We start from the raw sequence: 22,820 nt of genomic DNA, 5'->3' as shown, positions 1-22,820 counted from the left end.
GGATTATTATCAATTTATCACTATGAAGAATTTGAAGGATCCTAAGACTAAGATATTTCCCTCAAGAACGAGGGGAGGTAAGGAACTTCCATCCAGTTATGCTTTAGATTCACCTTCTCTTATGAATAAACTTGCAACACCACCACATGCTATTAATTATGATATGTCGCAAGTTGTTGATGATGCTACTTCTGCTATGGATAATGCTTATGATGATGCTAGTACCTTGCTTGATAATGATGCTGTGCAACTTGGTGATTTTCTTGATGCACAAATTGCGAGAGTAATACAACATGATGTTGTTGAATCTGATGATGAGCTTGAAACTGAATCTCCTGAAACACCTGCTAGAACTAGCCTTCCTAGATATGAATTGCCTAAGGTACCGGAAGGTTATGTTATGAATGAGGAGACAACTAGAGATATTCTTGCTTGTAAGGATAGAGATGATCTAGAGAAATTATTATGCAAGTATAAAGAAAAATCTCTGAATGAAATGTGATCCTAAGTTTGCTACTTCACCTATCTTCATTGATGATAAGGATTATGAATTATCTGTCGACCTAGAGTTAATTACTTTGGTTGAATCTAATCCTTTCCATGCTTATGAAACTGAAACTGTTGTGGCACATCTTACTAAGTGGAATGATATAGCCACCCTTTTTACTCATGATGAGAAGACTCGCTACTACTTTATTCTCAAATTATTTCCTTTCTCATTAAAGGGTGATGCTAAAGCTTGGTACAATACTCTTACTCCTGGTTGTGTACGTAGTCCCCAGGATATGATTTATTACTTCTATGAAAAATATTTCCCTGCTCATAAGAAACAAGCTGCCTTATAGGAAATATTTAACTTTGTGCAAACTAAAGAAGAGAGTCTCCCACAAGCTTGGGGGAGGCTTTGCCAGTTACTTAATGCTTTGCCTGATCATCCTCTTAAGAAAAATGAAATAGTTGATATCTTCTATAATGGACTAACCGATGCTTCTAGGGACTTCCTAGATAGTTGTGCTGGTTGTGTTTTCAAGGAACGAACTGTTGGACAAGCTGAAGAATTATTGAATAACATATTGAAAAATTATGATGATTGGACTCTTTCTGAACCACCGCCTAAACCCACTCCGAAGAAGAGGGGTATATTATATCTCAGTCCTGAAGATATGCAAGAGGAAAAGAAATCTATGAAGGAAAAAGGTATTAAAGCTGAGGATGTTAAAATTTACCTCGTATTGAAGAACTACATGGGCTTAATACACCACCACTGCCTAAGGAGGTAGGGGTAAATTCTTTCATGAAATTCAATGATAATGACAATCCTCACAATATGCATCCTAGTCTATGCCTTTATGAGTTTGAAAACTATAAAAACAAGATCACTTCAATGCAAATGTTATGAAACAATTGAAATATAATTCTGATATGATTGCTCGCTTGAGTGACTTGTTATTTAGAATCTCAAATGATGTTAGAGGTGTTGGAAAACATGCTTCTATGGTTCAAACTCGGCTAGAACAAGTTGCTAAATCACAAAGAGAATTTCTTGATGAAATGAATCATAATATGAATGACTTTGCTGTTAGAGTTGCAACTAGAGGAGGTAAAATGACTCAGGAACCACTTTATCCTGAGGGACACCCAAAAATAATTTAACAGGATTCACAAAGGAACAACATCACTGCACCTAGTCCTTCTAAAAAGAAAAAGAAAAAGAAAAATGATAGGACTTTGCATGCTTCTAGTGAACCTGAAATACAAAACCTTCTGATAATGATAATGATACATCTATCTCTGATGCTGAAACTCAGTCTGGTAATGAACATCCACCTAATAATAATGAAAAATATAATTATGAGGTTCATGAAGACCCTCAACCAAATGAAAAAGAACGAGATAATGATGTTGAGATAGAACCACGTGTTGATCTTGATAACCCACAACCTAAGAATAAAAGGTACAGGAATCAGCTACTTTGCCGTCTGCCACGGCAGACGGCAAAGGCAAGGATGGCTGACGGCAAAAGGCTCCGGCAAAGAGCTTCTTTGCCGTCTGCTTTTTGAAGCGGACGACAAAGGGGCCTTTGCCATCAGCGGCGGACGGCAAAGAAAGCCGACGGCAATAAATTCGCTATTAGTCTGTTAGGTGGCTAACGGTAGTCTTTGCCGTCCGTGGCTGACGGCAAAGAGCATCAAGCCTTTGCCGTCTGCCACTGTAGGCAAACTGACCAAATGGGTCAGCTGCCAGGAAGCACAGGTGGTTGCCACGTGGCTTCTTTGCCGTCCGCCGTGGACGACAAAGAGCCCGTTGCCATCGGTGGCAGATGGCAAAGAGCCTGCATTGCCTCTTTTTTTCTATTTTTTCTTATACCCAACCATTTTCACAGCAAATAGATGATACATATATATTTTTCACATGGCAAGTTCACAGCAAACATATGAGATATCCAACACATATAATTTCATCATACATGCATAGTTCCATCAACCATACATAGCAAGTTCCACATACATGCATCCAACCATACATATTACAATAGTGTCATCTTACCATACATGCATAGTTCATCGATACAAAAGAAACATAGTTCATCCAAACAAGCACTCCATCTATGCAAGCTTCCGTGAAGCGAATGAATTCTGCAAAATGGGAAATAAGAAAGTTAGAAGAAGAAGATTAGAAGAAGAAGAAGAAGAAGAAGAAAATGAAGAAGAAGAAGAAGAAGAATATATGACATTTATGAGCTAATTTAGGTGAAATTGATCGTTTGTGAGCTAACCTAGGTGAAATGGATCGTTTATGAGCTAATCTAGGTAAAATGGGTCATTTTAGAGCTAACTTGGGTAAAATGCATCATTTTGGAGCTAACCTAGGTAAGATGGGTCATTTTGGAGCTAACCTAGGTAAAATGGGTCATTTTAGAGCTAACATAGGTAAAATGGATCATTTTGGAGCTAGTCTAGGTAAAATGGGTCATTTTAGAGCTAACTAAGGTAAAATGGGTCATTTTAGAGCTAACTTAGGTATAATGGATTGTTTATGAGCTAACTAAGCTAATTATGCCATTTTTGACATAAGTAAGCTAAGTACATGTTATTATTGAGCAAACCTAGTTAACTAAGCATATTAGAGCTAACTTAGGTCATTTTGGAGGAAACAAAGCTAAGTATAGATCGTTTTAGAGCTAACTTAGGTAAAATGGATGGTTTTGGAGGTCAGTAAGCTTATTAAGTCATTTTGGAGGAAAAGAAGCTAACTCTAGGTCATTATGGTAAGCATATTGAAGGAAATAAGGCTAAGTCTAGGTCTTTATGCATTTGTTAAGCAAAACACTAGAGAAACTTACCATGATCATGGAGGGGCCTCGGAGCGCTCCCAACCAGCGCCCACCATCTTTCAACACCTGCCATGACAAAGAGTAAACGAAATTAGTACAACATAAAAAAATACCGACATGAATAATAATATGTATATCACTTAAGTGTATCATCATCGAGTACAACATAAAAAAATTATATACCTGACACTACTAATAATCTCGATCACTATCATCAATAAATGCATAATCATCATCATCACTATAATCAATGACGGGCTCATAGGGTTCAGTGGCATCAACATGTGGAAGGCCACCTTGACGTAATCGGTCAAGCATTGACAGGTCATCCGCAGCAGTAACCTCTTCTTGTTCCTCCTCTGGGTTGATGTCGGATTCACTATCGCTGTCTACTTCAATGTTTTGGGGTGAAGTATAGCGGTTCTTGAAACGCTTTTTGGAAAGACGTGTCTCTTGGAAGAATTCTCCTTCATATGTGTCTGTGTTAATGTGAGGTTCATAATCCTCTTCCTTTGGGGGAGATAGTCTAGCACGTGGCGGCACTTCATAAACGACATCCCAACCTTTCAGATTTGTATTAGTTTGGCAGGCCCACGGTAGATAGAATACTTGGGTCGCCTGTTGAGCCGTAATATAGACATCAGGAACATCTAAATGGGTGCTTTGTTTGATTTCAACTAGCCCTATATGTTCATGAGTCCTTCTAGTCTCCTTCGGCTGAAACCAATAACATTTGAAGAGTACGACATTCGGTGGGTTGTCACCATAGAATATAAGTTCATAAATTGCTTCAACTCTCCCATAATACTCGGTACCTCCTTCGCCGATAGCAGATACACAACAATTTGTAGACTTTCGGTCGGCCATAGATAGCTCTTTGCCATAGGTACGAAAGCGATACCCGTTGATGTCATATTTGTCAAATGAACGGACCTTATAGTCAAAACCATTAGCGACTTGTCTCAATTCGGCGTCCATAGACTCTGAATTAGCCTACAAGTTTAATACGAAAGGATTGTTGCATTGGGCAGAAATTAGCGAATGTAATGAAATGGTCTAATAGAAATTACCGTTTGTTTGAACCAAGAGATGAAACCGGGATAGCCGCCTCCTTGCTTTGCGAGAAGCTCATACTCTTCGACGGAATCCTTTTGGATTACCGCTCCATACGAGAATATGGCGATGTATCGACTGTATGAAATATCCAGGAATAAGAGCAGTTCAAAGGAAATAGAAGTTGCGAAACAATGTACCGAGAACTTACTCGATGTACGACCACACTTCTGTCAGGTTGTTGAAGATATACAACGTAATGGTCTGCCATTCTTCGTTATCCAAAGATACTAGTTTCGAACCACTGGCTGGTGCGAGATTCCCTTTGAATAGGCTGAGGTTGGATCCACCCTTTTGAGGTTCGTTAGCATTGTACCGAGGCTTCGGATTATGCAAATGACGATTTTTGGCTTCGTAGTGTGCTGTCACGAAGTTTGCCGCCTCCTCGGTGATGAATGCCTCAGCCATCGATGCTTCAATTCTACATTTATTTTTACATTTTTGTCGAAGCGTCTTCTGCATCCTCTCAGTTGGGTAGCACCAACGATTTTGCATGGCCCCCCCAATCTTGCCTCGGTCGAGAGATGCAAAATCAAATGCTGCATTGGATTAAAGAAGCCTGGTGGAAAGATCTTGTCTAACTTGCAGATCAACTCCGATGCCAACTCTTCCATTTCTTCTAGCACGCCAGGCGATAATTCTTTCGCACAAAGAACACGGAAGAAATAGCTGAGTTCTGCCAGTACTAGCCATTCATCCTCAGGGATGAAGCCACGCAACATCACCGGCATTACCTGCTCAATCCATATGTGCCAATCATGACTCTTGAGACCAAATATCTTCAATTTATCAAGACTCGCTCCCCTCTTTAGATTCGCTGCATACCCATCGGGGAATATCAACTGCATTTTCACCCACAAGATAATTTCCCTCATAGCTGGCCTTCCAAGATTGAACCATGCCTTTGGCTTCGTCCAGTTCTGCTTTCCTTTCGGTTCTTTCATGTTTTGTAACGGCCTATCACATAGCGCCTCCAGATCGACTCTAGCCTTAGTATTATCCTTTGACTTCCCATCTATGCCGAACAATGTACCAAAAAGTGGCTCGGCGATATTCTTCTCAGTGGGCATCACGTCGATGTTGTGTGGGCAAAGGAGGTCTTTGAAGTAAGGCAGATCCCATAAGCATGTCTTGTGAGTCCAGGCATGCTTAGAATTATACCCCTTGAAGTACCCTGGACGCTCTGGATCTGGCTCAAGAGTGTTTAACTGATCCAGGGTCTGTTGGCCTGTCAATGCAGGTGGTGCAGAGTTTTTGACAACTCTACCTCTGATGAAGTTCTTCTTGTCTTTCCTGAACTTATGGCGAGGATCCAGGAACTGTCTATGCATGTCAAAGCAAGAAAACTTGCGACCGGCCTGAAGCCAAGGAAACTCAAGAGCTCCCTTGCATGTGGGGCACGGGAATATTCCATGCACACACCAGCCAACGAATAGCGCATACGCCGGCAAGTCATGCGTCGAGTACATGTACCAGACACGCATTATGAAGTTCCGTTTGCTACAGGCGTCGTATGTCTTGAACCCATTATCCTAGGCTTCTTGCAATTCGTCCTTAAGCGGCTGCATGTACACATTCATATTTTCCCCCGATAGTTGGGCCCTGGAATTATCAGCGTCAGGAAAATGTTCTTTCTTTGCATAATCTGTCCGGGGGGGGGGGAGATTGAGTGGAAAGACAAATACGGGCCAACAACTGTATTGGGCTGCCGTCAGACCAAACACACTGAACCCATCCGTGCAGATGCCGACTTGGGGATGCCTCGGATCTGCCGCTTTGTCAGCATGTAATTCATCAAACTTTTTCCACGCAACACCATCCGATGTGTGTACGATCATCAGATTCCCATCTGCATCTAGTTCGTTTCTTTTGCCCATTTTGTGCCATGTCATCTGTCTGGCCGTCTCTTCGACCATGAAAAGACGTTGAAGTCTTGGTACGATTGGCATATACCGAAGAACACTAACGGGGATTTTGGTCTGTGTCTTCTCACCCATACCGTTGTCTACCACAACATACCTGGAAGACTTGCAAATGGGACAATAGTTCAAGTCCGCATAGTCAAGCCTAAATAAGACACATCCTTTCTCACAGGCATGTATCTTCTCATAGGGCATCTTCAGTGCACGGAGGATTTTGTTCGACTGGTACAGGTTTGCAGGCATTACATGGCCTTTGGCTAGAAAGCGTCCAAATACTGTCATCATCGCGTCGTAGCATTCTCTGCCCAAGTTGAACTGAGCCTTCAGAGCCATTACTTGTGAGATGGCATCCAACTGACAAAGCTCAGTGTGCTCGTGGAGCGGACGTTTTGAAGACTCCAACATTTCATTGAAGGCCTTTGCAGATTCCTCCATTTCCTCGTCCAAATCCCGAGCATCATCGAAGTCTTGCACCATGTTTTCCATCCCGGTACCATGCTCGTCGGTGCGACGACGATCCACCTCAGCTCGGTCACGTTGGGCAGACTTACCATGATATGTCCACACCGTATAATCGGGCGTAAAACCACTCTTCTGCAGGTGTTTGCCCATTTCAGCCTCTGTCCTCTTTTCCCAATTGCCGTACCGTAAACAGGGGCACCAGGTTTTCCTCTGGCCATTTGCAAATGCGGCTTGCACAAACCCCTTGGTTTTTGTGAACCATTCAATGCTCCATTTGTTCTGACCAGTGTGACCGGTGTACATCCACGCACGATCACTCATCTTGACTTTCAGAGCTACTGGACACACAACAAATATATATATATATATATATATATATAATTCACCATGTATATATTCATTAGTTGATCTACTTTGTCAATTTTATTACGTCCATGCAACCTACACTCTAATAGGTAATGATAGGTCCTAATCCCACCCGAGTATGTGTAGATTGGGTTCATTTTCCCATGCTATGCTCCGGATCCGACGCAAAATTTCGGTAGCACCTCTCCCCGCTGTTCTCCTGATACACGTCTCTGCAACAAACAGAGAGGATGTGTACCCGGAGAACAACAGGGGAGGCACTGACAAAATTTATGCGTCGGATCCGGAGCAAAGCATATGGGAAAACGAACCCAATCTACACATACTCGGGCTGTCCATGGATAGCGTTGGACAATTCGAAAGAATCACGGTTATAAATATGCAAATGCATGCATATTTATAACTATAACGCTTTCGAACGGGAGACACATATTGGTTACGCATACTGATGATTGACACCTATAGCTAGCAAGTCTCATCGGCACGAAGACCGGAACAGAGCAAATGAGGGGGGAGGAGGAGATGTCATTTGAGCTCACCAACGAACGCAGGGACGGAGCTCGTCGAACGCACGGGGAGGTCGTCAAACACCACACCCTCGCAGCGACGAAACAACTGCACATTTGAATCCACCCGATAAACACAAATATGTATGATGTTTTGCATAACAAAATCAAAAAATATACGACCTAACTCATAATTCACAAATATATGACCCCGCCGGCCTCTGGAAGGCCAAAGAGCACCTTCTACATATTCTTCTTTTCTTCTTATTCTTCTCCCCTCCTCTTCTTCTCCTACACTTTCTTCTTCTTCTTCTTCTTCTTCTTCTTCTCCCCTCCTCTTCTTCTCCTACACTTTCTTCTTCTTCTTCTTCTTCTTCCCCTTCTACATATTCTTCTTTTTTTCTTCTTCTTTTTTCATCTTTTTTCTACTTCTTTTAATTATATGACTAATTATCTAAAACCCATGCACTAAATCTAACACTAACACATATATATCTAGCACTAAACCTAACACTAACAATTAAACAGCAAAAAAAGAAAAAAAGAAAAAAAACTCACCGGACCCGACGGGGGCCGGGGCTTCGCAACGGAAGGGTGGCGGTGGCGACGGGGGCCGCAGGGCTCCGGCAGGGGCGGTGGAGCTCATCATGGGGGAGGGGCGGTGGAGCTCATCAGGGGGAGGGGCGGTGAGCGGCGGCCCCGAGCCGGCAGGGAGGCGGGGGCGATGGGGTCGCGGTGGCGGGTGGCGGGGGCGGCGGCGACGCCAGGGTGGTGGGGCGGCGGGGCGGCGGGGTGGTGGGGCGATGGCACGGGGTGGGGGCGGCGGCGGGTGGCGGGGGCGGCTGGTGGGTGGCGGCAGGTGGTGGGGGCGGCTGGTGGGGGTGGCGGCGGGTGGCAGGGGCGGCGGCACGGGGTGGGGGCGGCGGCGGGTGGCGGGGGCGGCGGTGGGCGGCGGGGGACGGCGGGGGCGGCGGCGTGGTGGCTCAGGGAGGAGAGAGGAGAGAAACATAGAGAGATGGATCCAGGGCGGGGTGGGTCTCGCTGTTAGTTAGGTTATTTCTTTGCCGTCCGCCAAACCTTTGCCGTCAGCTTTTCTTTCTCTTTGCCGTCTGCTAGCTGACGACAAAGAGGGGGGCCGTTAAGTTTTTTTAATCGGCTCGTTAGTGGGGACCGCCACTCTCTTTGCCGTCTGCTAGCTGACCAGGCTGATGGCAAAGACCGTTCTTTGCCATCAGCCTGCTCTTTGCCGTCCGTTTTTTGTAAGCGAACGACAAAGACCTTCTTTGCCGTCAGCCAGCTGACGGCAAAGGCTTGGCTGACGGCAAATTAGCTAATTCCAGATAAAAGAGACTTTGTTGCTAGAAAACACGGTAAAGAAAGAGAACCATGGGTTCAAAACCCTATGCCTTTTCCACCCAAGTCAACTAAAAAGAAAGATGATGAAGAATTTGAACGCTTTGCTGAAATGCTGAGGCCAGTCTTTTTGGGTACTCGCTTGACTGGTATCTTGAAGATGCCTCCTTATGCAAAGTATATGAAAGACATCATCACAAACAAGAGAAAAATACTGGAAGCTGAAATCTCCACTGTGCTTGCTAATTATACTTTCAAAGATGGAGTACCTAAAAAACCTGGAGATCCAGGAATACCAAATATACCTTGCTCTATCAAAAAGAATTATGTGAAAACTGCTTTGTGTGATTTAGGAGCTGGTGTTAGTGTTATGCCTTTCTCTTTATATAAAAGACTTGATTTGAATAAGCTCACACCTACTAAAAGATCTTTGCAAATGGCTGACAAATCAACTGACATACCTATCGGTATTTGTGAGGATGTGCCCGTTGTTGTTGCTAATGTTACTATTTTGACTGACTTTGTTATACTTGAGATGCCCGAGGACGACAACATGTCGATTATCCTTGGTAGACCTTTCTTGAATACTGCAGGGGCTGTTATTGATTGCAATAAAAGCAAGTTCACTTTTCATATCGATGGTAATGAGCATACGGTGCACTTTCCGAAGAAACAATTCCAAGTGAATGGTATTAATGTTATTGAAAAATCTCCGACAATCACTATTGGAAGTTTTCAAATACCTCTACCTGCTATCAAAAAGAAATATGAAATGCTTATTGTTGGGGACATTCATATCGCCATTGAGGTAACTTAGTGATTTACGGAAGTTCTTCGGTTTCATGCCAATCGAAAGTGGTTGTTAATAAGACCTGATCAACCTTATTAATGCCATATTTTGTCTGTTTTTCTGAATTTCCGGTGCAATAAAAAAATGACCCAAAAATAAAAGTTCTCAGAATGCCCTGAAAATTGAACATGATTTTTTTTGAATATTTTTGAATTTCTGGTGCAAATAATATCAGAGGGAGGTGCTCCAGGTGGGCACAACCCACATGGGAGCGCCAGGACCCCAGGCGCCCCCTGGTGGGTTGTGGTCCCCATGTGGGCCCCCTCACTTACCTCTTCATCCCACATCATCACTTACCTCTAGAAAAAAAAATCTCCATTGCTCTCTCTCCCATGTTCTTGCTCTCAAACCCGCGGATTTCGATCTCTTTGCTTGAATTTCCATTTCCGAAATTGTTTCGGGGGATTGTTGCTTGGTATATGACTCCACCATTTGTCCAATTAGTTTTTGTTTTAGTGGTTTATATTTTGAATAATTAGCTACTCTTCGTGTTGCTGTAGATGAGCTTGCATGTTGAATTCTTAGTGTTCTAAGTAGTTTGAATGCTTGCGATGGCCTCTATGTGTCCCTATGAGTAGTTGCTATCAATTTTATAAAGTTTTGTTAACACATTTTTGTCACCCCAAAAATTTTTACTTTCAGAAATTGTACGCGGACATGAATATCTTTAGGAAGTTTGGCTCTAAGAAAAACGCCAAGGGTGTTATTGGGGAGTCTTCTGACAGTGATCTCCACCCTCGGAGATTGGCGGAAGTACGGCCGTGTGAATGGCTGCACACCCCGTTCCTGGAGGAGGCTGGGATCCTTCAAGAGTTCACACAATATGTTGCTAATTCCGGCCTCACCGACTTCATCGCAGATGAGTGTCACCAGCACCAAATCCTCACAAACATCTTTGTTCAGAATTTTACTTTCCTGCCTAGAAATAATCCTCCTGAAGTGAGCTTTGATTTATATGCTGAAAACCATCAGATACCACTTACTGAATTTTGTGACATATGCCTGATCCCTTCTGATGGGAGCTTAGCTGAGCCTAGGCCAGCTGGGTTTGAGGACTTTTATCGCACTTTGACAGTGGGAGATGAGAGAGGGTGTCAGCCACCACGGCTGCTAGCATACACTTTCCTACCATACATTACTTTGTTTTATTTGTTGCTAAGTGCTTGCTTGCTAGAAAGAAAGTAGGTGCGCTCAGCGCACCAGACTTTGCTATTTTACGCCGAGCAATAGAGGGCGACAACACTCATAGCTTGGGAGCTATTGTGGCTCATCGCCTCCATCTTAATAAATCCCAGGGTGAAATACATGGTGGGATTTTTGCTACCCATTTGGCGGCTCGCTTCAATGTTGAGATATGCCCTCATGATTACCCCCTGACCAAGGTCTACTTAGACCGTGCAGCCATGGAACACCATCATTTCTTGCATGAGATTATCCTAACATCCCCATTCCTTATAACCTGGTCTTTAGCGTTAAAACTCGTGATATTATTCCCTTGCCTGCACCTGCTTTGTTTGATTCTGCTGCCAGGGGTGGATATAGGATTATGGCTGAGGACATCATCGCCTATCGGAATGCTCAGGCTGCTGCGGAGGCAGCACAGGAGGATCCTCAGCAGTGGGATGAGTGGATGCCTGCTCCTCAGGATCCCTACTACCATCCAGGCTACTGATCTACTACTAAGTTAGGCCAAAAGCCTAAGCTTGGGGGAGCACATGTTTCTCACCAACATTACATTTATGTCTACATATCATTCTATTTGTCGGTGTTCACACTTTTTCATTGTATCATCCATGCTTAGATTTATTTTCTTGCTTTCTTCTTGTGTGTTTGAATTTTTTTTGAAAAACAAAAAAAAATTAGTTGTAGTAATTTACTTTCTATGCATGCTTAGTAGTAGCACTAAAAACCAAAAAGATTTCCTTGTTCTTCTTTTGCTTGTTGGCAGCTTTCCCGTGTAAATAGTTTTTCTCGTTTTTGCTTTTCCCTTTTATTTCCTTGTTAAAAAAACAAAATCTCCAAAAATATTTCAGTGTGTTTCTCTGAATTTCTTTTCTTTTTATTCGAGTTGTACCGAGGAGAAGACCACGTTGAAAATGTTGAATGGCTCTCATATGAATAATTGTTGAACTAATAAAGAGCATATTTTACCTTGTCTTCTCCCGTTGAATAAAATGTTTGCAGATTCCATCTTAGTCCAAGGCACTCTTGCACTGTTATTATTTTCATATCGTTCGGTCGTGCAAGTGAAAGGCAATAATGACGATATTCGATGAACTGGTCGTGGCAGAGAGAAACGGGTATGAACTCAACTTGTTCTGTTTGTGTAAATATGTTTAACCTAGTATCCATGATTCAGCCCGTTATGATTAAACATGTTTGCAGTGACAATTAGAGATTATAGTTTCTCATGCCATGCATAAGTAGCTAGGAGTGGATAATGATTTATCTTGGATATCAACATTGCGTTAAAATGACTGTGATGTAGTATGATGATATGGTATCCTCCTATGAACTTTCGAGTGGCTTGACTTGGCACATGTTCATGCATGTAGTTGAATCAAAACCAACATAGCCTCTATGATATTTATGTTCATGGTGTTCATATCCTACTCATGCTAGTGTCCAATGTTACTTGTGCATAATGCATGGTTATGACCATTGTTGCTCTCTAGCTGGCCACTTCTCAATCTAATTGCTAGCCTTCGCCTGTACTAAGTGGGAACTTTGTTTGTACATCAAAAACCTTGAACCCAAAGTTATTCGAGATGAGTCCACCATACCTACCTATATACGGTATTACCCTACCGTCCTAAGTAAATTTGCATGTGGCCTCTAAAAACTTCTAAAAATTATCCTTTTTGTGTGCCTGTCTCATTCATGGAACGACGGGAGGTGGTCGGTATCTTCCATGCTAAGCGGGTTATTCTCAGGTCGAGTGTTTATTCACTCACCATCGCACGAGAAAAGGGCGGTAATAGGGATTCCCAGTCCTGAACTAAAAAATGAAAATAATTAAACAAAACTCCCCCCGGACTGTTGTTGGTATGGAAGGCACCCGTTGTTTTGGACAAGCCGTGGAGTGTGATTGTTGGTGGAGGGGGAGTAACCATTTACTTTTATCTCTTGGGAACCGCCACTAGCGTGCTTAGCATGGAAGATATTGATAACTGATGGTTGTGAAGTAAATGAGAAGGGTGCATGTCTCAAAATATCATTTATCTCTGTTTTAAAAACGTGAGCTCTGACACCTCTGCAACACTGCTTCCCTCTGCGAAGGGACTATCTATTTACTTTTATGTTGTGTCATCACCTTCTAAAACAAGCGCCAGAAACTGAGAGAGCACAATTGTCATGATTTATGCATTGTGTGTAGCTAATGTTGGGTGCATCATGACTGGATCTTTTCTACCATGAATTACAATGTTTAGTCGCTGCTTGAACTTTGGAGGTGCTCTACATTTATGTTTTGCAGTCTCAGAAAGGGCTAGTGAGATACCACTATTGTCATATTATTCATGGTTGTTTTGACAATGTGTTGCCGTTTGAGATATCTTATTATTGCTCACTAGCTGATTATGTCATTGATATGAGTTAATATATCTTTAAGAGTTATTGTCGACATGGTTAGTTATAATGTGGCTGAAAACCCGGGTGCTGTTTAAGCTTATTTATGCAAACAAGAGCAAAAGAGTTCGTAAAAGTTTTTCTTTTTCGCTTTCAGTTTATCAACTGAATTGCTTGAGGACAAGCAAAGGTTTAAGCTTGGGGGAGTTGATACATCTCCAACGTATCTACTTTTCCTAACGCTTTTCCTCTTGTTTTTGACTCTAATTTGCATGATTTGAATGAAACTAACCCCGGACTGACGCTGTTTTCAGCAGAACTACCATGGTGTTGCTTTTGTGCAGAAATAAAAGTTCTCGGAATGGAACGAAACTTCGCGAGGAATTTGTATATAATAAATAAGAATTTCTGGAGCCAAGACCTACCGGAGAGGGGCCCCTGGGTGGGCAAAACCCACCAGGGCGCGCCCCCTCTCCTGGTGCGCCCAGGTGGGTTGTTGTAACACCCCGAGAATCATGCTACAGTAACTCTCTGTGATTAAGCTGACCATGTTGCTAAACAGGGCTTGATCACATTGGAATCACATTTCTTTTCAAACTCCTAATTCAAACTTCAATTAAATTTAAAGTGGAAAATAAAAGTTTTCAAAAATTTAAACAAAAATGTTCGGTGGGTGCCAAATATTACAAGGGTAATTATAGTAAAGAAAACATATTTTTATAAAATGCCTAAATAAATTAAATTGAAATAAAACAGAAAAGAAAATAAATAAATAAAAAGAAAATACAAAAGAAAACAGAACAAACAAAGAAAAAAAGGAGAAGGAGAAGCCCCCCCCCACTGGACCCTGGCCCAACTGGGCCGACCCCAGGCCCAGCCGGCCTGGCCCACCTCCCCGGGTCGCCCTCCCCTTCCCTGTTCCCCCGACCGGGGTCGGAACAGGGGCAGGTCCCCGCCGCACCCCCTCGCCGGCGACGGGGGAGGATAAGGCCGCCCCGACGCCTCGGCCTCTGCCCATCCCTCCCACTTGCCCCTCTCGCTCGCCTCTGCGCCTCCCTCTCCCCCCCAGATCCACGCCGCTCCCTCCTCCCCCACCGCCCGAGCGCGGTCGCCGACGTGCCGCCGTCGTTCCCGCGGCCACCGAGCCCCGTTCTCCTCCCTAACGTGTCCACGAGCTCCGCCGCGTCAAGCCCGTCCTCCCCGACCACCTGCTCAAGCCGGGACCCCCTACATCACCCCCAACGCCGTCGCCTTCCTCCTCGGGTCGCCGCCGTCTTCTTCGACTCCGGCGACTGCTGCTGCTACTAAGCCTCTCACGGGCCTTTCTTGCGCCGCGCGGTGAGCCCCTCATCCTCTCCCCTCGCTCTCCTGGCCTCTTGAGCTCTCGTAGCCGCCGCTCTGCTTGCGCCCGAACGCGTCGCCGCGGAGCTCGCCGCCGGCAAGGCTCCGGTGACCTTTTGGTCACGGGCTCAAGCCCGTTGCACTCCCCACAGCGCGTAGATACTCCCCAGCCCCTCCGTTTGCTCGATAGCACGCCGTAGCTCCGTTTTCGTCGAGCACCCGTGCACGCCGCCACCTCCGCCGCTCGCCGGCGCCGATTCCGGCCAAGTCCGGCGAAGCTACGGCCACCATTGGATGCGGCGCTGCGAGCTCGTTCGAATGAGACTAGCCCCGCTCCTCCCCGAGCCCCGTAGGCGAAATCCGGCGAGATCCGAGCCACGCCGCCGCATTTGGCGTCGCCGGCGTTGAGCCGCCGGCCGCGCTGAGCTGGCACACCTGGGGCCACCCCCTGGGTCGCTGCCAGTGGGTCCTGGTGGCCCAGTTGACTCGGTTGACCCCAGTCAACTGCTGACTGGGCAGGCCCCAGCCACTGACATGCGGGCCCCGCCGCCTAATTAACAAAGAAAATGTTTTTATAAATAAGACTAATTAATTAATCTAAATAGGCACTGACAGGTGGGGCCTACCTGCTAATAATCTTATTTAAGTTAATTATAAAACTCTGTTAGTGCCCTGTCAATGACATGTGGGTCCCACTGGACCCACCTGTCTGGTTTGACTAGTCAGCCGACCTGTTGACCTGCTGACGTCAGCATTACCTCATGCTGACGTCATAATTCATTTTGCTAAATTCAAATAATTCCAGAAATTCAAATAATCTTTGAAAATTCATACCTTTTAAACCGTAACTCGGATGAAAATGTTTTCTACATGAAAGTTGCTCAGAACGACGAGACGAATCCGAGTACGCAGTCCGTTCGTCCACCACACCTCCCTAACCTATCGAACTAGCAACTTTCCCCCTTCGGTCCGTCTGTCCGAAAACGCGAAACATCGGGAATACTTCCCGGATGTTCCCCCCTTCGCCGGTACCACCTACTGTCGCGTTAGGACACACCTCGCACTGCTCATTGTCATGTCACGCATCGTCATGTTTATGTTTGCATTGTATTTACTATTTCTTCCCCCTCTTCTCTCCGGTAGACTACGAGACCGACACTGCTACTGCCCAGTTCGACTACGGAGTTGACGACCCCTCCTACTTGCCAGAGCAACCAGGCAAGCCCCCCCCTTGATCACCAGATATCGCCTATTCTTCTCTATACTGCTTGCATTAGAGTAGTGTAGCATGTTACTGCTTTCCGATATCCTATCCTGATGCATAGCCTATCCTTGCTACTACTGTTGTTACCTTTACCTGCAATCCTACATGCTTAGTATAGGATGCTAGTTTTCCATCAGTGGCCCTACCTTCTTGTCCGTCTGCTGTGCTATACTATCGGGCCGTGATCACCTGGGCGGTGATCACGGGTATATACTTATATACTATATACATGACACATGTGATGACTAAAGTCGGGTCGGCTCGTAGGAGTACCCGCGAGTGGATCTTTGTGGCGGAGCGACAGGGCAGGTTGAGACCGCCTAGGTGAGAGGTGGGCCTGGCCCTGGTCGGCGTTCGCGGTTACTTAACACGCTTAACGAGATCTTGGTATTTGATCTGAGTCTGGCCATTTGGTCTATACGCACTACCCATCTACGTGGGAGTACTTATGGGTATCCCGACGTCGTGGTATCAGCCGAAGCTCTTTTGACGTCAGCAACTGAGTGGCGCGCGCCGCATTGGACCGTAAGCTCGCGCTTGTATTAAGGGGGCTAGGTCTGCTTCCGGCCGCGTACACAACGTGCAGGTGTGCATAGGGCGATGGGCCCAGACCCCTGCGCGCATAGGTTTAGACCGGCGTGCTGACCTCTCTGTTGAGCCTAGGTGGGGCTGCGACGTGTTGATCTTACGAGGCCGGGCATGACCCAGAAAAGTGTGTCCGGCCAAATGGGATCGAGCGTGTTGGGTTATGTGGTGCACCCCTGCAGGGAAGTTTATCTATTCGAATAGCCGTGTCCCTCGGTAAAAGGACGACCCGGAGTTGTACCTTGACCTTATGACAACTAGAACTGGATACTGAATAAAATACACCCTTCCAAGTGCCAGATACAACCCGGTGATCGCTCTCTAACAGGGCGACGAGGAGGGGATCGCCGGGTAGGATTATGCTATGCGATGCTACTTGGAGGACTTCAATCTACTCTCTTCTACATGCTGCAAGATGGAGATGACCAGAAGCGTAGTCTTCGACAGGACTAGCTATCCCCCTTTTATTCTGGCATTCTGCAGTTCAGTCCACTGATATGCCCCTTTACACATATACCCATGCATATGTAGTATAGCTCCTTGCTTGCGAGTACTTTGGATGAGTACTCACGGTTGCTTCTCTCCCTCTTTTCCCCCTTTCCTTTCTATCTGGTTGTCGCAACCAGATGTTGGAGTCCAGGAGCCAGACGCCACCGTCGACGACGACACCTACGACACTGGAGGTGCCTACTACTACGTGCAGGCCGCTGACCACGACCAGGAGTAGTTAGGAGGATCCCAGGCAGGAGGCCTGCGCCTCGTTCGATCTGTATCCCAGTTTGTGCTAGCCTTCTTAAGGCAAACTTGTTTAAATTATGTCTGTACTCAGATATGGTTGCTTCCGCTGACTCGTCTGTGATCGAGCACTTGTATTCGAGCCCTCGAGGCCCCTGGCTTGTATTATAATGCTTGTATGACTTATTTATGTTTTAGAGTTGGGTTGTGATATCTTCCCGTGAGTCCCTGATCTTGATCGTACACATTTGCGTGCATGATTAGTGTACGGTCAAAACGGGGGCGTCACAAGTTGGTATCAGAGCCAACTGCCTGTAGGAATCCCCCTTTCCACACTCCTTGGCCGAAGTCGAGTCTAGACATTACAAAACTTTTACTAACATGGCTGTGTGTCTTACGGGCCCACGTCGCCATTGGGTGGTACTAGGATCTTTTACTCCTCGACCTTTACTCTGGGACTCTGAACTCTCTTCTACTCGGGTTAAACGAATTTACTAACTCTAACACTAGGATCCCGTGACCGCATTCACCCCACAGTTGGATAAGCCATAGTTGTTTCTTAGGATAGTATTTTGAACAATTCACACACTGTCGTTTGACTCATTTGAAACGTCTTTGCTTTCAGATGGAACCCACGAGGAAGGTCGTTCGCCACACGACGGCCATTGGTGCCTCAGGATCACCTGCTGTGCTAGCTGAGATGATGACCTATCTGGGTTATCGCTGGCACCCTGAGTACACCGTCTACGAGGAGTACCCGGACTTTAACCAGGAGCAGTACCGTGCCATCGTCCACCTCTACTCTCGGGAGTATGACTCCACTACTGTGCTGCACACCGCACATGGTGTTGGTGTGACCATCGATATGGCTGTCCACGATGCTGCCTATGCTGCTCTGACACGTCTTCGTGGAGAGTATCGGGAGTTGGACACCTCCCCTTTCAGGCATGTTGCTATCGCATCTGATGTTGGTGCGGAGGGATACTATACTGCTGCCTACTCCACTGTCACCCGAGAGCCCTTCTACCATCAGAACCTGGTTCTGCATGCTGATGGGCTGGATCGAGCTAACCGAGCTCTTCGCCACGAGATGTACACCACCCGTCAGCACCTTTACCGTGCTCTGACGCTGTTGCACCCCTTTGTCTGATCTGGACAGGTACCACGTACTGCGATCTACCCAGCCAGGACCGTGATGCCCCACGGTGTCGGTTGGCCAGAGGTGGGAGGCTACTCTCCCGCACTTGATCCTCTTCTGCCACCTGAGCGTCGGGCTCTACACCTGAGTATCCACGGCCCCCAGTCTGCTGACGTGGAGGGCTATCCGTTGCCTCACTACCAGCTGTCGGGCTACGATTACCTCCACAGTACCTCTTGGGACTGATGTAGGCTTGCTTGTAGTGTTAGATGCATTCGCCGCGAGCATGTGTGCCGCCTATGATGTTTTAGTCTATGTACTGAACTCTATGCATGACCCCTTTTGTAAGTTATGCCGACTACTATGTAGTAGCTATCGTGCTCCTTTCGTTATGCATGTTTCATCATGAATGATTCTTGTCTTTGCAAATATTTCTCAAATGCTGAACTACCCCTTTAATATATTACCAGGATGGTTAGACCAGGTGGTCGTGGTCGTGGTGGCGATGCCCCACCACCACCTGAGTACATGGCTGGTATGATCCAACAGTTTGAACTGAACCGCCAATTCATGGAAAATATGATGGCTCAGTTTCCTCGCCCCAATATGAACCAGCAGCCAGCCCAAGTGACTCTTCAAGATTTCATACACCTCAACCCAACCATCTACCGCAGCTCAACTCAGCCTCTGGATGCTGATGACTGGCTCCGTGACATCACCTATGAGATGGAGTCTGCTGATGTAGCCCCTGCCAGCTATGTCACCTTTGCTTCCTTCTTCTTAAAGGGACCCGCAGCTCAATGGTGGGATAGCCACAGGCGTACTCTGCCAACTGGAAAAATCATCACATGGCCAGACATCCAAGCAGCTTTCCGTGCCCGCTTCATTCCTCAGGGAGTCATGGACCGGAAGAAGCGTGAGTTCCGCAACCTCACCCAAGGCAACAAAACTGTTGAAGCTTATCAGCGGGAGTTTCTGGACTTGTCTCGCTATGCTGAAGAGGACATTGCAACTGATGCACGTAGACAGGAGAAGTTCCGTCATGGCCTTCAAGCTGACATCAAGCTCGCACTTCTAGTGCATGACTTTGCTGATTTCGCCACCTTGGTGAACAAGGCCATCAATGTCGAAACTGGTCTACAGGAATACCAGAGCTCTCACAGGCGCAACCGTGACACGGGCTCATCTTCGGGCTCGCCCGCACAGAAGCGTAAGATATGGATCCCGAACAGCATGTACCGTCCAAATGCATCTGCCCCAAGGCAGACCTATGCTGCGCCTCGTCTGCCTCCACCACCATCTAGGCAGTCAAGACTTCCAGCTCCACCGTCCCAAGCTCCTGTTCCCACTCCCAATAATGGTCTGTGCTACAAGTGTGGACAACCAGGTCACCGTGCCAGGGACTGCAATCAGAATCAGAATCAACTTGCCTTTCCAGCAACGGGCCGTGGTAACAACCACCCCCGCAACAACAATGCTAAGCCTTATGGTCGTGCTCATGCCAACCACGTTGATCTCAACGAAGCTCAAGACCAGCCTGCTACTGTGATGGGTACACTCCTCGTAAATTCAGTACCAACATCCGTTTTATTTGATACAGGTGCATCACATTCATTCATGTCAGAAGATTTTGCATACAAGCACGACGTTAAATGTGAGGAGATGAACACCTCTGTATTGGTCAAAACCCCCGTGGGACAGTGTCAAACCTCCCTGGTTGGCATCGACGTCCCCATGGAAAGAAGGGCTGGAATTCTATGCCTCTCCCATTATCCTGAAGTCGTCTAACATCGACCTCATTTTGGGTATGGATTGGTTGAAAGCGCATACTGCTTCTATAGTTTGCGCCACTAAGACTGTCCATCTGCTACACCCTTCAGATGAGATAGTTACTTACCAAGCCCATTTGGTGCAAAACGCCGAGGCAAGGCTCTATGCATTGAATGCATTGAACGCTGCACCACTCGAGGGCATTGAAAACATTCCCGTCGTGCGTGAATTCCTCGACGTCTTCCCTGAAGAACTTCCAGGGATTCCCCCTGCTAGAGCTGTCGAATTCATCATCGACTTGAAACCAGGCACCACTCCTATAGCCAAGCGACCCTACAAAATGCCGCCGCATGAACTCCTTGAGCTTAAGGAGGAAATCGACAAATCTCTTCACAAAGGATTCATTCGCCCAAGTTGCTCTCCTTGGGGAGCACCTTCTCTCTTTGTCAAGAAGAAGGATGGGACAAACCGGTTAGTTCAAGACTACCGTCCTATAAACCAAGCTACCATTCAGAATAAATACCCTCTTCCTCGAATCAATGATATATATGATCAACTGGCGGGTTCGTCAGTGTTCTCTAAGCTCGACTTGAGGTTGGGTTACCACCAGATCCGTGTTTGCGAAGAGGATATCCCAAAGACCGCCTTCGTGACTCGCTATGGTTCATACGAGTACACCGTCATGTCTTTCGGTTTAACCAATGCTCCAGCCACCTTCTCTCGTCTGATGAACTATATATTCATGGATTACCTCGACAAGTTCGTTGTGGTTTATCTGGATGATATCCTGGTATTTTCCAAGAGCGAAGAAGAACATGCTGAACATCTTCGACTTGTGCTGGAAAAGCTACGAGAGCATCAACTATATGCCAAGTTCTCCAAATGTGAATTCTGGCTACCCGAAGTAACCTATCTCGGGCATGTCATCTCTAAGGATGGTATTGCCGTCAACCCTGAACGAGTTCAGGCTATTCTTGATTGGACTCCTCCCAAGAACGTTAAGCAAGTCAGAAGTTTTCTCGGTCTCGCCAGCTATTGCCGTCGATTCGTCGAGAACTTCTCCAAGATCGCCAGGCCTGTGACTAACCTGTTGCATAAGGGCATCAAGTTCCAATGGACAGACAAATGTCAGGAAAGTTTCCAGGCACTCAAAGACAAGTTAACTTCTGCTCCAGTTCTAGCTCCACCTGATACTAAGAAGGACTTTGTCATTTACTGCGACGCTTCCCGTCAAGGATTAGGCTGTGTCCTAATGCAAGACCGCAAGGTGATTGCTTATGCCTCTCGGCAATTGCGCCCTCACGAAGAGAACTACCCAGTTCACGACCTCGAACTTGCTGCTGTCATTCATGCGCTGAAGCAGTGGCGACATTACCTTCTCGGTAATCGTTGCGAGATCTTCACTGGCCACCAAAGTCTGAAGTATCTGTTTACTCAGCCAGATCTGAACCTCCGTCAACAGAGATGGATGGAGCTTGTTGCAGACTTTGACTTGGGTATTTCCTATACGCCAGGCAAGGCTAATGTAATGGCTGATGCCTTGAGCCGCAAGTCTTACTGCAACCACCTCCAGGTTCATAAAGTTCAGCCCTCGCTTGTTGAAGAATTCAGGAAGCTGAACCTCCATATTGTCCCTCCGGGTGCACTCGCTCCCCCTCCTAAGGAGTTTGGCAAGATGAACCTCCACGTTGTTACCCAGGGTTCCCTCAATACCCTAGTTGCTAAACCAGATCTCGAGGACAGCATCAAAAGGCTACAGAAGTATGACTCTGAAGCCCACAAGATTAAGCGCTACCTCGCAGAAGGAAAGCCCTCAGTCTTCACCGTTGCTGAAGATGGCACCTTATACTTCAAGGGCCGCCTAGTGGTGCCATGTGCAGAGAAAAACCTGGATATGACACAGGAAGTTATGAAAGAAGCTCATGATACGCCTCTATGTATCCATCCTGGTAGTACAAAGATGTACCAAGACATCCGTCAGAGATTCTGGTGGTCTAATATGAAGCAAGCCATTGCTCGTTATGTTGCTGAGTGTGACATTTGCCGTCGTATCAAAGCAGAACATCAAAGGCCTGCTGGAACTCTGCAACCTATCTCTATTCCTGAATGGAAATGGGACCATGTTGAGATGGACTTCGTCACTGGATTTCCCAAGTCACAGAAAGGTAATGATGCTATTCTTGTCGTCATTGACCGGCTTTCCAAAGTTGCACATTTCCTGGCGGTCAAGGAAACGATCACTGCTAGTCAACTGGCAACGCTCTATATGTCCAGGATTGTTTCACTCCACGGTATTCCATTGGTTATCAGTTCAGACCGTGGCAGCTTATTCACTTCAAGATTCCGGGCAAGTTTCCAAGAAGCTATGGGAACTCATCTGTCATTCAGTACTGCATTTCATCCTCAGTCGCAGGGGCAAGTTGAACGCGTCAACCAAGTTCTCGAAGACATGCTTCGAGCTTGTGTTATTTCCTTCGGCAAGAAATGGGAGGAATCTCTCCCGTATGCTGAGTT

General features: G+C 46.1%; 1 long non-coding RNA gene across 1 annotated transcript; it reads right to left on the bottom strand.

Annotated features, from left to right (window-relative positions):
* Positions 1 to 2,350: 2,350 nt before the first annotated feature.
* LOC141041957 (uncharacterized) lies at positions 2,351 to 7,941 on the bottom strand. Its single transcript, XR_012203731.1, has 3 exons — positions 7,737 to 7,941; positions 3,344 to 3,400; positions 2,351 to 2,636 (listed from the first exon to the last, which is right to left on the bottom strand). It is a non-coding gene; the product is annotated as an uncharacterized lncRNA (long non-coding RNA).
* Positions 7,942 to 22,820: the final 14,879 nt, after the last annotated feature.

Source organism: Aegilops tauschii, chromosome 2, assembly GCF_002575655.3.
Source record: "Aegilops tauschii subsp. strangulata cultivar AL8/78 chromosome 2, Aet v6.0, whole genome shotgun sequence".
Classification (NCBI taxonomy): Eukaryota; Viridiplantae; Streptophyta; class Magnoliopsida; order Poales; family Poaceae; genus Aegilops; species Aegilops tauschii.
Note: the sequence above shows the minus strand (reverse complement) of the source record. Positions and strands in the feature narration are given on the sequence as shown.